Source organism: Triturus cristatus, chromosome 12, assembly GCF_964204655.1.
Source record: "Triturus cristatus chromosome 12, aTriCri1.1, whole genome shotgun sequence".
NCBI classification, from domain to species: domain Eukaryota; kingdom Metazoa; phylum Chordata; class Amphibia; order Caudata; family Salamandridae; genus Triturus; species Triturus cristatus.
In genome coordinates, this window is record NC_140595.1 from 782,478,989 (window position 1) to 782,490,965 (window position 11,977).

The following is an 11,977-nucleotide window of genomic DNA, read 5'->3' on the forward strand; positions in this document are numbered from 1 at the left end:
CGTTCGCCGGCGAGCCTGCCGTCGAAGTTCTTTTCTTGGACGTATGTCCCACCGGTGGTAGTTCTCAGCGCCGAAGCTGAAGAGGAAGAGCGAGGAATCTTGCTTCTAGAAGATCTGGCCCTCTAAGAGCCCTTTCTCACCGGTGACCTGCCTCTGGAAGATGATTTATCCTTTTCTGCCAGTCCATAAAGACGGATTAGTTCTCTGTCTTTTAGAGTTCTGTTAGATAAAGACTGGCAATGAGGACAAGTCTTGGGGACATGGTCCTTAGATAGACAAAGAATACAGACTGCATAAGAGTCTGACCTGGCCTTTTTTCCACAAGAAGGGCAGGGGTGAAAAAGAGATGGCATTTTGGAGTGGAAAAAATGCCAAATTGTCAGAAAAAGACAGCACCTTACTTGACAAGTTGAAAAACGTCGAAGAAAGACACATTTTTCCAGAAAACTGAAGATTATTTCTGACTAAAATCAGAAAGAAGTGGAGCTGTGTAACCAGGGTCCTGTCTGAAGGAGCTGGAAAGAACAACTGACCTGTCACCCCCGAGGCATGATGGGAAGCTTGGGGTCATGGCTGTCTTAAAGGCACGGTGCCAGTTTATTTCTTTGTTGCTATGAGTTAGCTTTTCAGCCTTTCTAGGCTATGTTTTTCTGCAATGCTGCCTGTGAGCGGTCAATGCTTTCAGTCCTAGCTGAGAGATTGTGCTAAGTATTAAAACAGTTTTCAAACATGCTTTGCTGTTTTTCCCTGGTTTTTAATGTATTGTTTATGATATACAGGGGAGTCCTTACAGAATTATTCAGCTCTGGTTATGAAAGGGTGCATTTGCTTTTTTATTATATATATGTGTGTTAGTCATCGCGCAATCCAGGATTAGCATTCTAGCTTTTGCTACCCTTAGTGCGCAGGTCCCGTCTTGACGGCTACATTAGGACAGATGACGCGGACGCGCAGCGGCATTTCCTAAGAGCCAATATTTTCGTTTTAACTCCAGTTTTAAATAATAACAATTATCTTTGTACTGTATTGTGTGGGGTGGCGGCAGGAGCTGTGTTCAATGCTCCTTGGGGTCATTTTCTTTTAAACCTGCTATAATCTATACACACTTGCACTTTGTTAGTCATCGCGCAATCCAGCGTTAGCATTCTAGCTTTTGCTACCTTTAGTGCGCAGGTCCCGTCTTGACAGCTACATTAGGGCCGATGACGCGGACGCGCAGCGGCATTTCCTATGAGCCGGTATTTTCGTTTTAACTCCTGTTTTAAATAATAACGATTATCTTTGTACTGTATTGTGAGGTTGGTGGCGGCAGGAGCAGTGTTCGCTGCTCCTTGGGGTCATTTTCTTTTAAACCTGCTATAATCTATACGCACTTGCACTTTGTTAGTCATCGCGCAATCCAGGGTTAGCATTCTAGCTTTTGCTACCCTTGGTATGCAGGTCCCGTCTTGACGGCTACATTAGGGCCGATGACGCGGACGCGCGCAGCTGGCGCGCCTAAGGCAAGCCCGTCTGCGCCCATCCGTGCCTGGACGGGCCCAGGGGCCATGACCCCTGATGCCTCAATCGCGCACCCCAGATCTTACACCAAGGACGAGCTTATGACCCTTAGACCCAAATTCCCTAAGAAATGTGACCACACGATGACACCTGAGAAATCGATCATAGAATGTATCGTATGCCAATTCAAACCCTGTCCCATTCTTAGAGTTTCGAAGGACTATGGCACGATAAACAGGGCTAAAATGTTGCTCCTGAACTGCCGCTGTTTGACTAAACACGCAGAGGAAATATGCCTACTGCTGGATGAGGAAAAGACTGATTTGCTTTTCTTAACAGAAACTTGGTTGAATGAAGAAGGGGGACCGGCGATCATCCAAGCCCTGCCTTCGGGTTATGCTATATCAAGGCTCGATAGGACTTCAGGGAGAGGTGGGGGCCTAGCCATTATTTACAAGGACAGTTTTAAATGTCGTATTGTGGCTAGTCCCTTACTTAACTGTGAAAGTCTTTATTTTACGATTAGTCTTTCACAGACTAACACATTTTCCGGCATCTTAGTCTATCGCCCCCCTGGCCCTGCAGGCAATTTGTCAACATCTTTTGGATAAGGTCGCCAGCCTGGCCAGTTCACTCCCTAACTTCACACTTCTTGGAGATTTTAATCTCCATTTTGATGAAGTTCTCCTTTCCTCAGTAGTAGAGGTCACTGAAGGCCTCGAAATACTGGATTTAAAACAGTTGAACAATAAACCCACACACAAGAAAGGACATACTCTCGACTCCATATTCTCCAATATTGTCAATTTAATGGTATCCGACCAGATTCCTCTCCCTTGGTCGGACCATTTTTTGATTCCTTTTTCATGGACAATCCAAGAGACTGTCCCACAGGCAAGGGAAAGCACCAGATGGGTAGGACCCTGGGCCAAGTTATCGTATGCCCCCATAGTAGATTCCAATCCAGCTATTGCGAATGATCAGTTCAATAAATAGATAGAATCATCACTGGATATGGCTCTACCTAAGAAACTTATACATAAAAGAAGGGGCCACCAGAATTTATGGTACACACCCAAGCTGCGGGCTCTCAGACAAACTTCTAAGCAGCTGGAACGGCATTGGAGGAAAAATCCGACAGCGGATAGGAAGGAGGAATATAGAACTTACAAGTATGAAATAAAATTAGCAAAAACCACCTTTTTTGAAAGGGAGATTCTTTTAGCTGAAAATCGACCCCGTGAAATTTTTTAAATTGCCAAATCTTTTTATTCCTAACCCCCCCCCCCCCCAACATTGATCAGGATATCCCTCGACATTGTAATTTAATTGCTAAATTTTTTAACGAGAAGATTCAAGCCATCTATCAATCATTCCCGGCGGTGCTACAACCCCAAACAACGCCCTCGGCAGGCCTCGCTGCTAATTTGCTAGAGTGCATTCCCCCTATAAATTTGACCACTCTTCAGAATACTTTTAATCAAGTTAAATCTGGAGCTCCCTCAGATGTTGCCCCTCTCGCTATCCTAAGACAAGCCTTTGAAATAGTTGCGCCGACAATTCTTAAGGTAATTAACGTGTCCTTCGAAGCAGGATCTGTGCCTCTCCTGTGGAAGCAGGCGATGGTGAGAGCGTTATTGAAGAAACCCAATCTAGATCCTGACATTCTATCTAATTATCGCCAGATTTCATTACTGCCTGTTATGGGGAAACTGGCAGAGAAATCTGTAAACACCACAATCTCAACATTTTTAGAAGATCATAATTGTTTACATCCTACTCAGACTGGGTTTAGAGCTCAGAGTACGGAAACCGCTCCGTTAGTTGTGGTGGAAAGTTTAAGAAAAATCACGGACAACAGGGGCTGCGCGGCACTGATCTTACTTGACCTTAGCACAGCCTTCGATACCGTGAATCATCAGCTTCTGATTCAGAGGCTCAAGGGCATCGGAATCTCTGGCATGGCTTTAAAGTGGTTGCAGTCCTTTCTTCAGGATCGGTCATTTGTGGTGTTCGATGAACACGTTTCATCCGAACCTATATCGCTCAAGTGTGGGGGGCCTCAGGGCTCGTCCCTGAGCCCCACGCTTTTTAACGTGTATATGAGCCCCTTGGCGGAATTGGTTACCCCTCATGGCATCTTGATTGTCACATATGCAGACGACACACAGCTAATAGTCTCTTTTAGTCAAGAAGATAAGTCTGCTCCTAATCTAGCACGGTGTCTGCAAGAAGTGTCGAGGTGGATGGAGGACTTATCTGAAGCTTAACTGACAAAACTGAACTTTTGTACTTGGGAAATGGTCCCTTGTGTACTATTGCTTCTTCCTGGCCCAAATGTCTCGGCCCTTGCCCAACCCCAAAGGCTGAAATTAAAAGACTGGGAGTCTGGATTGACCATGATTTAAATTTTAAAAAACAAGCAAGCAAGGTGGCCGCAGGCTGCTACGGATTGCTCAGAATGCTTAGGAAGATTCTCCATCTTCTTCCTCCCATTGTTAGGAGGACAGTGGTCCAGGCACTCGTTCTGTCCCGCCTGGAGTATGCTTATGTCCTTTATCTGGGCACTCCTTTGGTAGCCATCAACAGACTCCAAGTTATCCAGAATTGCACAGCACGTCTACTTACCAACTCTGTTAGACATTCGTCCACTAGACCTTCCCTTGCAAAACTGCACTGGCTGCCGGTCGTGCAAAGGATTCATTTTAAAGCACTGTGCATTGCTCATAAGGCCCTCTCCAATAAGGGCCCTCCTGCTGTTAGATCTTTTATCCTGCCCTATTGTCCTTCTAGACCACTTAGATCAGAAAATAAGCATCTTGTCAAAGTCCCAACTATGAAGAGGATGCGCAGTGGAGGACGTCGCTTCGGGTACAACGCGGCGAAACTCTGGAACAATCTTCCACTAATGATTCGATCTGAATCCAACTATCTTCTGTTGCGTAAATATTTAAAGATTCATCTGTTTCCTTGAATCTTGCTATCTGCTCTAGGATTTGTGAAAGCGCTGGGACGCTCTAGGGTATCCATGCGCTTTATAAATGCCAAATCAATATATATATATATATATATATATATAGATACATATGTTTGTCACATATATGATTGTGTTTCCGGGGTCCCGCACATGGGCGGGAATATTCTAGTGCTTATGACTATTGATGAGGATCCCCTGGAAGAGAACTCATTAATTGCAGCATTTTCAATACTCCAGAATAACTTAAAAGGGCTTTCCCGTAATCCATTATTACAAATGTCAGTTAAACATGTTCCAACTCTCGCATATGGAGTAGAGACCTTAAGAGGATGTGCTGACAACACCATAGATAAGCTAGTGACAGGGACCTACCGACGTCTGTTTAATCTTCCACGACAAACTTCACCAGCACAAATCCATCTTGAGTTCGGACTTAAAGGACAGAACCTAAATAGTCTAGGAGCATATTTAAAATTCTGCCATAAAATTAGAAGGGACAATAATTCCTTGCTTATGACGTTCAAGGCGGAACTATGGGCCGTACCCCTTTCACAGGTTGCCTTTAATAAAGTTATAAATGGGTGCAGTAAAAAATTGTCGTCTTTATGGGATAGAGCAGTACTGGCAAAGAGATCCCATGTGTGGACAGTTATTGCTTCGTACGGTATGTTAAAACCTCCGCTATCTAGGAGACTCAAATAGCCAAAGATTGGAAATAGCCAATTTTTTGGAGACGCCCCTGCATGGAAAATGATGAGTAGTGAGAGGATGTGTCGCCTCTGTAACCACAAGAGAGAAGATATTAGTTATATCATCTGTAGCTGCCCTGCTCTAATTGATGAACGTAGGAGGCTGTTAAGGTTGGACTTTAATAGTCAAATGATACCAACATGTCAACAAGCAGTCATAGCCAGTTTAGAAGGAGAAAGTTTGCAATTTACGGGCAGACTTCTGAAGTTTATAGAAATAGTGGAGAAGAAACTGCTTAACTGTGGATAATCCGGATTGTTTTATATATTCTTAGTTTTTATAGATTTATGAAATGTATCTTTTAATTATGTGGTCTTAATAATGTATGAAATGTAAGAAGAATTGTACAAAGGTGTTTTAATTGCAAGTTTTTATTAACTGAACAATAAAAATTCTTATTCATTTCATGGTTGGCAGAATGCTGCCCATTGGTTGTTTTAAACTACATTTTTTTCCTGATGTTTCATGGGAAAAGTAGTTTCTGGTTACATGGCTGCTGTAATGAAGTGGAGAAAGTATAGCATAATCCTCGCCTCCAAGTCCTTAATAGAATTGAAACTTTCCGTTACGATAGCTAGGAAATTTTTCATTCTCCCAACAGAAGCCGGGAGCCAGGTCCTCAATTTTGCTTTACCCTACTTCACAGATCATATTCCAGCCCTGAACCAGTTCTCCCACTATGCTCTTCCCAGCAGCTGTGCAGACAGGGGTCTTTGCTCCTTTTTAGGTCTCGCCTGGCTATCGCGTAAGCGATCGCTTCAGCGAGACTTTAGTAAGGGGCTCCCAAAAGTGGTCCCAAAAGCGGATTGCATGGCGAGCACGCGCACAATGACGTGCATCGTGCCGCCATGCAATCCGCTTTTGGCATCGTACTCGTACTTCAAATGGTCCGCTCACCCTCCTCGAATGTGCTCCCCCGTCCCAGTCAAGCGCACGCGCCACGCTCCGCCGGGCTTGTTATTTTTCCTATCAACATGTGGCAGACATCTTCCTAATCAAATCTGTTGCCCTTTCCACACTGGTGCTAAATTCCAGATTGAAATGACACACAGCCACACAAAGCTGCATTCCACTGAAGCACGCATGCACACACAAAGCAGCACTTGAGGACAAGAATTGTTAAAAAAAAAAAAAACCCTTTCCAGTAAATGTCTAAACAAGAAGTTCCATTTGTATTTGATGATGGTTGCTTCAGGGAGGCAAACTAAAACACCCACCGTGAGTCTTTCCTGTCTTAAAAAATGTAAGAGTTTAAGGATGGAAATTGTAAAAAAGAATTACAAAACGATGCTCAATTTACAAACGCATCTGCCTCTCTGGGGCTGTAAAGAAAATATCGTTGTTTGAGCAACATCCCTTCATGCTTTCAGAAAATGCAGCGCACAATTAATGAATTGTAAATGGGGCCTGTTGTTTACTCAAATGGGGCGGGCGAGTATCTGATCACTATCTCCAGAGGGATCCTGTTCTCTGCCTTTGCTGTCGGGTAGGTTTGCCATTATTATCCATTAAACGTGATCGTTGTAAAAAACAGAGTTGGTAAGTAAACACATATTTTAAAGTGATATAGAGAAACACATTTACCAACCTTTTCTGGCAAGGATGTGACGTACTACAAATCCAGTAAACTCGACATCTGGGCATTTAATTCCCAGAAACTGATTTTTATCTTGTGTAGTTTTATATAGCGCGAACTAGACCCGGAGGTATCAGAGCGCTTTACGGAGGTATCAGAGCGCTTTACATGAGCACCAGTTACGTTACAGGCTGACACATTCATTTTTGTTAGGTACAGGGACATTAACTGATTTGCCCAGAACGACATAACGTTGAGCGTCCCTGCCAAAACTCGAACCTGGTTCCCCAGCTCCAAGACCCACAACGCCCTACCCCTTAGGCCACATTCTTTCCTTAACAGGCAGCAGTTCTTAAGAGGGTAGGGGACGTGGCCTAAAGGCCCGACTTGCAAACTTTGGAGCAGGAGAGCCAGGTGCAGTTCCCGGCCTCTTCTCAACATCCTGCGATTCTGGGCAATTAGACGAATTAGGCACATCTCCCTGTGGCTAACCTAAAAAAAAAACCACAAGCATTGGCGAAGCCAATAGCTCTCTCCTATGAAAGCTACTGCTTTTGGCAATGTTTTTATTAGCCATGCTGGACAGCAGTGTGGATGCAATGTATTGTGGCTAAAACAAAATTCAACAAGCATTGGCATAGCCAATAGGTCTCGCTTTTGGGACCTTATAAGTATTTAGTTATGCAGCACAATATCCTTGGTGCAACAACATCAACTGTTGCATGGCTAAACACTTATAAGGTTCCAAAAGCGAGACCTATTGGCTATGCCAATGCTTGTTCTCTGTTGTACCATGCTTTGTCTCCCTCTATAGTTAACAAAACTGCATTCCCCACTTGTGGACTCCTTTAGTTGCCTACATGGTACACCAGTTTCTGTTCTTTTATATTGCCTTTGTATGGTTCCCATCTTTGGCATTGTGCCTTCTGTTCATATCTTGCTTGTACTGCACTTCTACATGTTATCCCCATATTCGGCATTGTGCCCCCTTTGGTTTGGCTCATTATGCATTTCTGTATGCTTAAATAAGGCCTCACAATAGTCACGCGAGGCTGGAGCAGCCTGGTTGTGAGACGTGCACATGTCTGCACTTCTGCCATGGCTAGCCAACAAGCATTGGTAACTACAAAGACATTTCATTCTGTTCCTGAGCCCTGCTGTGTCTGAAGTCATCCTTTGGCCGCTCTGGGGCGGTTGCACAGTTAATCCCCAACACCACAATATTATTCACTTTACATGCACACATTCTTCAACCAGGAATACATGTTTTATTTTATACCTTGAACCCTTCTAAATGTAACCGCCAAACCAACATGTCCTTACAGGATGAATTTTGTTCACTCCCACAAATATACAGACCTAGAAGAGCATTGCTTGCATCTTATGTCCTGGCTTCAAGAAAATTGAGGTACTAAAAAGGCTCTTTCAGTCACCACAAAGTTACCAAAAATATGCCACCCACGCTCCTAATTCCACTAACCCACTGCTGCTAAACCTGCTATAGTAACCTACCACAGCCTGAAAATTGTAAACACTAGGGACCGAGGTCAGTAAGAGGACTCAAGTAACGCAGCAACCTGCTACAGTGGTGTGGAGATCAGATGCGGGAAGCGAGTCAGAAATCCTGCAAGTGCCATTAAGAGCTAGACATCTGGGCATCAACAAGGGAAAAAAGCCCCATCCAAATGCAGGTGGCTAGACAAACCTAAGCCACTTAGGCATGCAAGCGTGTGATCAGGTTAAGTCACTTTTTGACAGACTGCAGTCAATTTTGAAACTGCAAACCCAGGCCCGGTGCACACCAGATTCATAGAATGGTCCTCTTTACAGAGTCCTAGCTAGTAATCTGCAACCTATATGAAGTAAAAACGGCAAGTAAAAGGCATGCTTCATGCAAAGAGGCACCAAAAGAATAAGGCAGTAGGAGTAGTTTCTTTTCTGTAACTCCAGTTCTGTAGTAGGGGTATCTCTGTGATAGTCATAATCTAGTGAATAGTCCCGCCCACGTGCGCGGACCCCGGAGCAATAAAAAATAATCTCTTAAGGTGTCAAATCATGCAGACCTGCATCCACCTTTAAGAGAGAATTTAATTTAAAGACAGATAATGCAGCCTATACCCACAGGCTACACTGTCCAGTACTTCAACTAGAATTCCACCAACAGCACTGCCTGTCCAGCTTTTCTCCACACAGGAAATAACCCTGCCACTACCAGCAAAAGCCTCTGGAATGATAGACAGGAAGGAATGGACAGACAAGCCCCATAGGCTGCCATTATGTGGCTGAGAACAGGATACTGTGCCTTTAAGAAAACTTTCCAGATTTCCAGAACTTTCCCAGTATCCCAGAATGCACAGCAGGTCCCTTCTACTTTCAGTTCTTTTTGAAGGCGTAGCACGCCAGACCTGTAGCATTCCTCACATGAAGAATTATCTCTCCACCGGGGAGGAGGGCGGGCGCTTAGGACTATCACAGAGATACCCCTACTACAGAACTGGAGTTACAGAAAAGAAACTACTCCTTCTGTAGTAGGGGATCTCTGTGTATAGTCATAATCTAGTGAATAGAATGGCAAGCCCATCCCCAAACAACAACGGCGGTGGAGAACACACAAGACAATACCACTACTGTGCGAACAAATTTCGCAGCGAAGCCTGCCCAACCTGAGCATCTGCTCTGGCATCCGAGTCCAGACAGTAATGCGCAGCAAAGGTATGGACCGACTTCCAAGTGGCCGCCTTGCAGATTTCTGCAATCAGAACATTACGCAGCAAAGCCGTCGCGGCAGCTTTGCCCCTGGTGGAATGAGCCTTAGGTTTACCCCCTAAGCCTTTTGATAACACAATTGTATGCAGGACACAATCCACCGAGAAATGGACTGCTTAGAGGTCGCGAGACCGGTCCTGACTGATCCATAATTAACAAACAATTGGTCTGACCTACGAATATCCTTGGTCTTATCCAGATAAAATTTCAACACCCTCCGAACCTCCAGGGAATGGAGAGACCTTTCCGCTGGCGAAGAGGGATTCTGAAAGAACGTAGGCAAAGTTATGGTCTGGTTGACATGAAAATCAGAGATAACCTTAGGAAGAAATTTAGGGTGAGTACGCATCACAACCTTAGCAGCATGAAATACAGTATAAGGTTCTTGACAACATAATGCCTGAAGTTCACTCACCCTGCGGGCCGATGTAATGGCCACTAGGAACGCCGCCTTCCAGGATAGGTGCTGCAATGAAGCCTTGTGAATGGGTTCAAAAGGCTCCTTCGTCAGTCTGGACAGCACCACATTCAAGTCCCAGGAAGGCGAGGGAAGTCTGACAGGAGGAAACACTTTCTTCAAGCCTTCCAAAAAATCCTTGACCACAGGGATCTGAAAGAAGGAAGTCTGTGAAGGGCATTTCCTGTAAGCAGTCAAAGCAGCCAGATGAACCTTAATGGAATGGAAATTAAGGCCAGACTGCGCCAAATGCAAAAGGTACGGAAGGATGACATCTTCCTTACATGTCGTAGGATCAAAGTTCTTGGACTTACACCAGATACAGAACCTCTTCCACTTGTAAGCATAGGATGTTCTAGTGGAAGGTCGCTTAGACTCCTTCAGTATGTCCATACAATCTTCTGGCAGATTCAGATGGCCATATTGCACTATTTCAGGAGCCATGCCGCCAAACTCAAAGGCGAGAGGTTGGGGTGTGCACCATCCGCCCCCCCGAACTTCGTGAGAAGGTCCGGCCTGCACGGCAACCGTATGTGAGGAAGGAGAGACCGGTGAAGTAGGTCCGTGAACCACCACTGTCTGGGCCATTCCGGGGCGATCAGGATCATCCGCACCCTGGACTGGGAAAGCTTGATGAGCACTGCCGGAATCAGGGGAATGGGTGGAAAGGCGAACAGAAAGCTGGTAGTACCTGGAGGCGAAGTCTCGGCATTTGCTGTTTTCGGCGGTGGCGAACAGATCTACGTCTGGAGTCCCCCACCTTGCGAAGACTTCTCCTCGTGACCCATTCGTGGTTTTCCTGAAGCAGCCTGCTCAGTGCTTCCGCCTGAGCAGCGTAGAGATGGAGGCCCCCACGTACTGTATGCACTGGACCGGCGTCGGAACAGACTTGGACACGTCGACGTGCAACCCCAGCTTGTTCAAGAGAACGCACGTCTTCTGGAAGTGCGCTTGTGCTTCCGAGAAGGAGTTTGCCTTGATCAACCAATCGTCAGAGGCGAGACCGGCCCCACCGTTGGGGAGGGCATGATTATGAGAACTCGAGCCTTCCGAAGGATCGAAGAGTGTCTCCCCTCCGAAGGACAGTCGTTGAGCCAAGACAGACCTCGTGAGGTTGGTGCGGAGGCCCAAACGAAGTAGGAGAGAGAAAGTCCGAGTGAAATGCAGGCGCGCTACCTGAAAGTAGCTGCCTTGATCAACCAGTCGTCCAGAAACGGGTAGACAAAGACACTGTTACTCTCATATGCGCAGCCACTACGTCCTTGCGTATGGAACATTCCGAGGTGTTGGCTTCAGGCCGAAAGGAGGCACAACGCAATGATAATGGTCGTTGCCCACTGTGAAAAGCAGGAACTCGCGATAATTTCCCCGCCAGGGGTACGTGAGAATCTGTGGCCTCCAGATCTAATGTGCATAGTACGTTTCCCTGATGAAGTTGAGAAGAAATCTAATGCAGGGACCTCCACCGGAATTTATTACTCTTTGACCCCACGAGTCGGCTTGTCGCACGCCGAACACGGGTCCAAACTCTGTCATGTCTCCCTTGCACACTAGAAGGAACAGCGAGTACCATCCCATTCCATTCCGTCCCAGAGGAGCCGATCCTATCTTCCTTTACTGGAAGAGGGTGGTGGCCTCCTTCTACAACTCGCGCATCTAGCGCGATTGAGTTGGAGGGGCTGGAGGAGAACTGGAAGAGTCGCACGACATTCAGCACCTGAATGAATTAATGGCGGCCCGAGACCGCAGAAACAAAATCTGGGAGGCATAACGCCGCTGGAGAGGGCAGGCGGCCTTAAGCCGTTCTCCATGCCCCTCCCAACCTACAGCCTTCAAAGCCTCTGCCTTCATACAGGCCACCTCGCTATCCGCATGGGAGCACAAGAGTTGCGGCAGAGAACGGGAGATTAGAAACACCCTGCTGTGCCGCAGGCTTCAGAGATGTCAGACG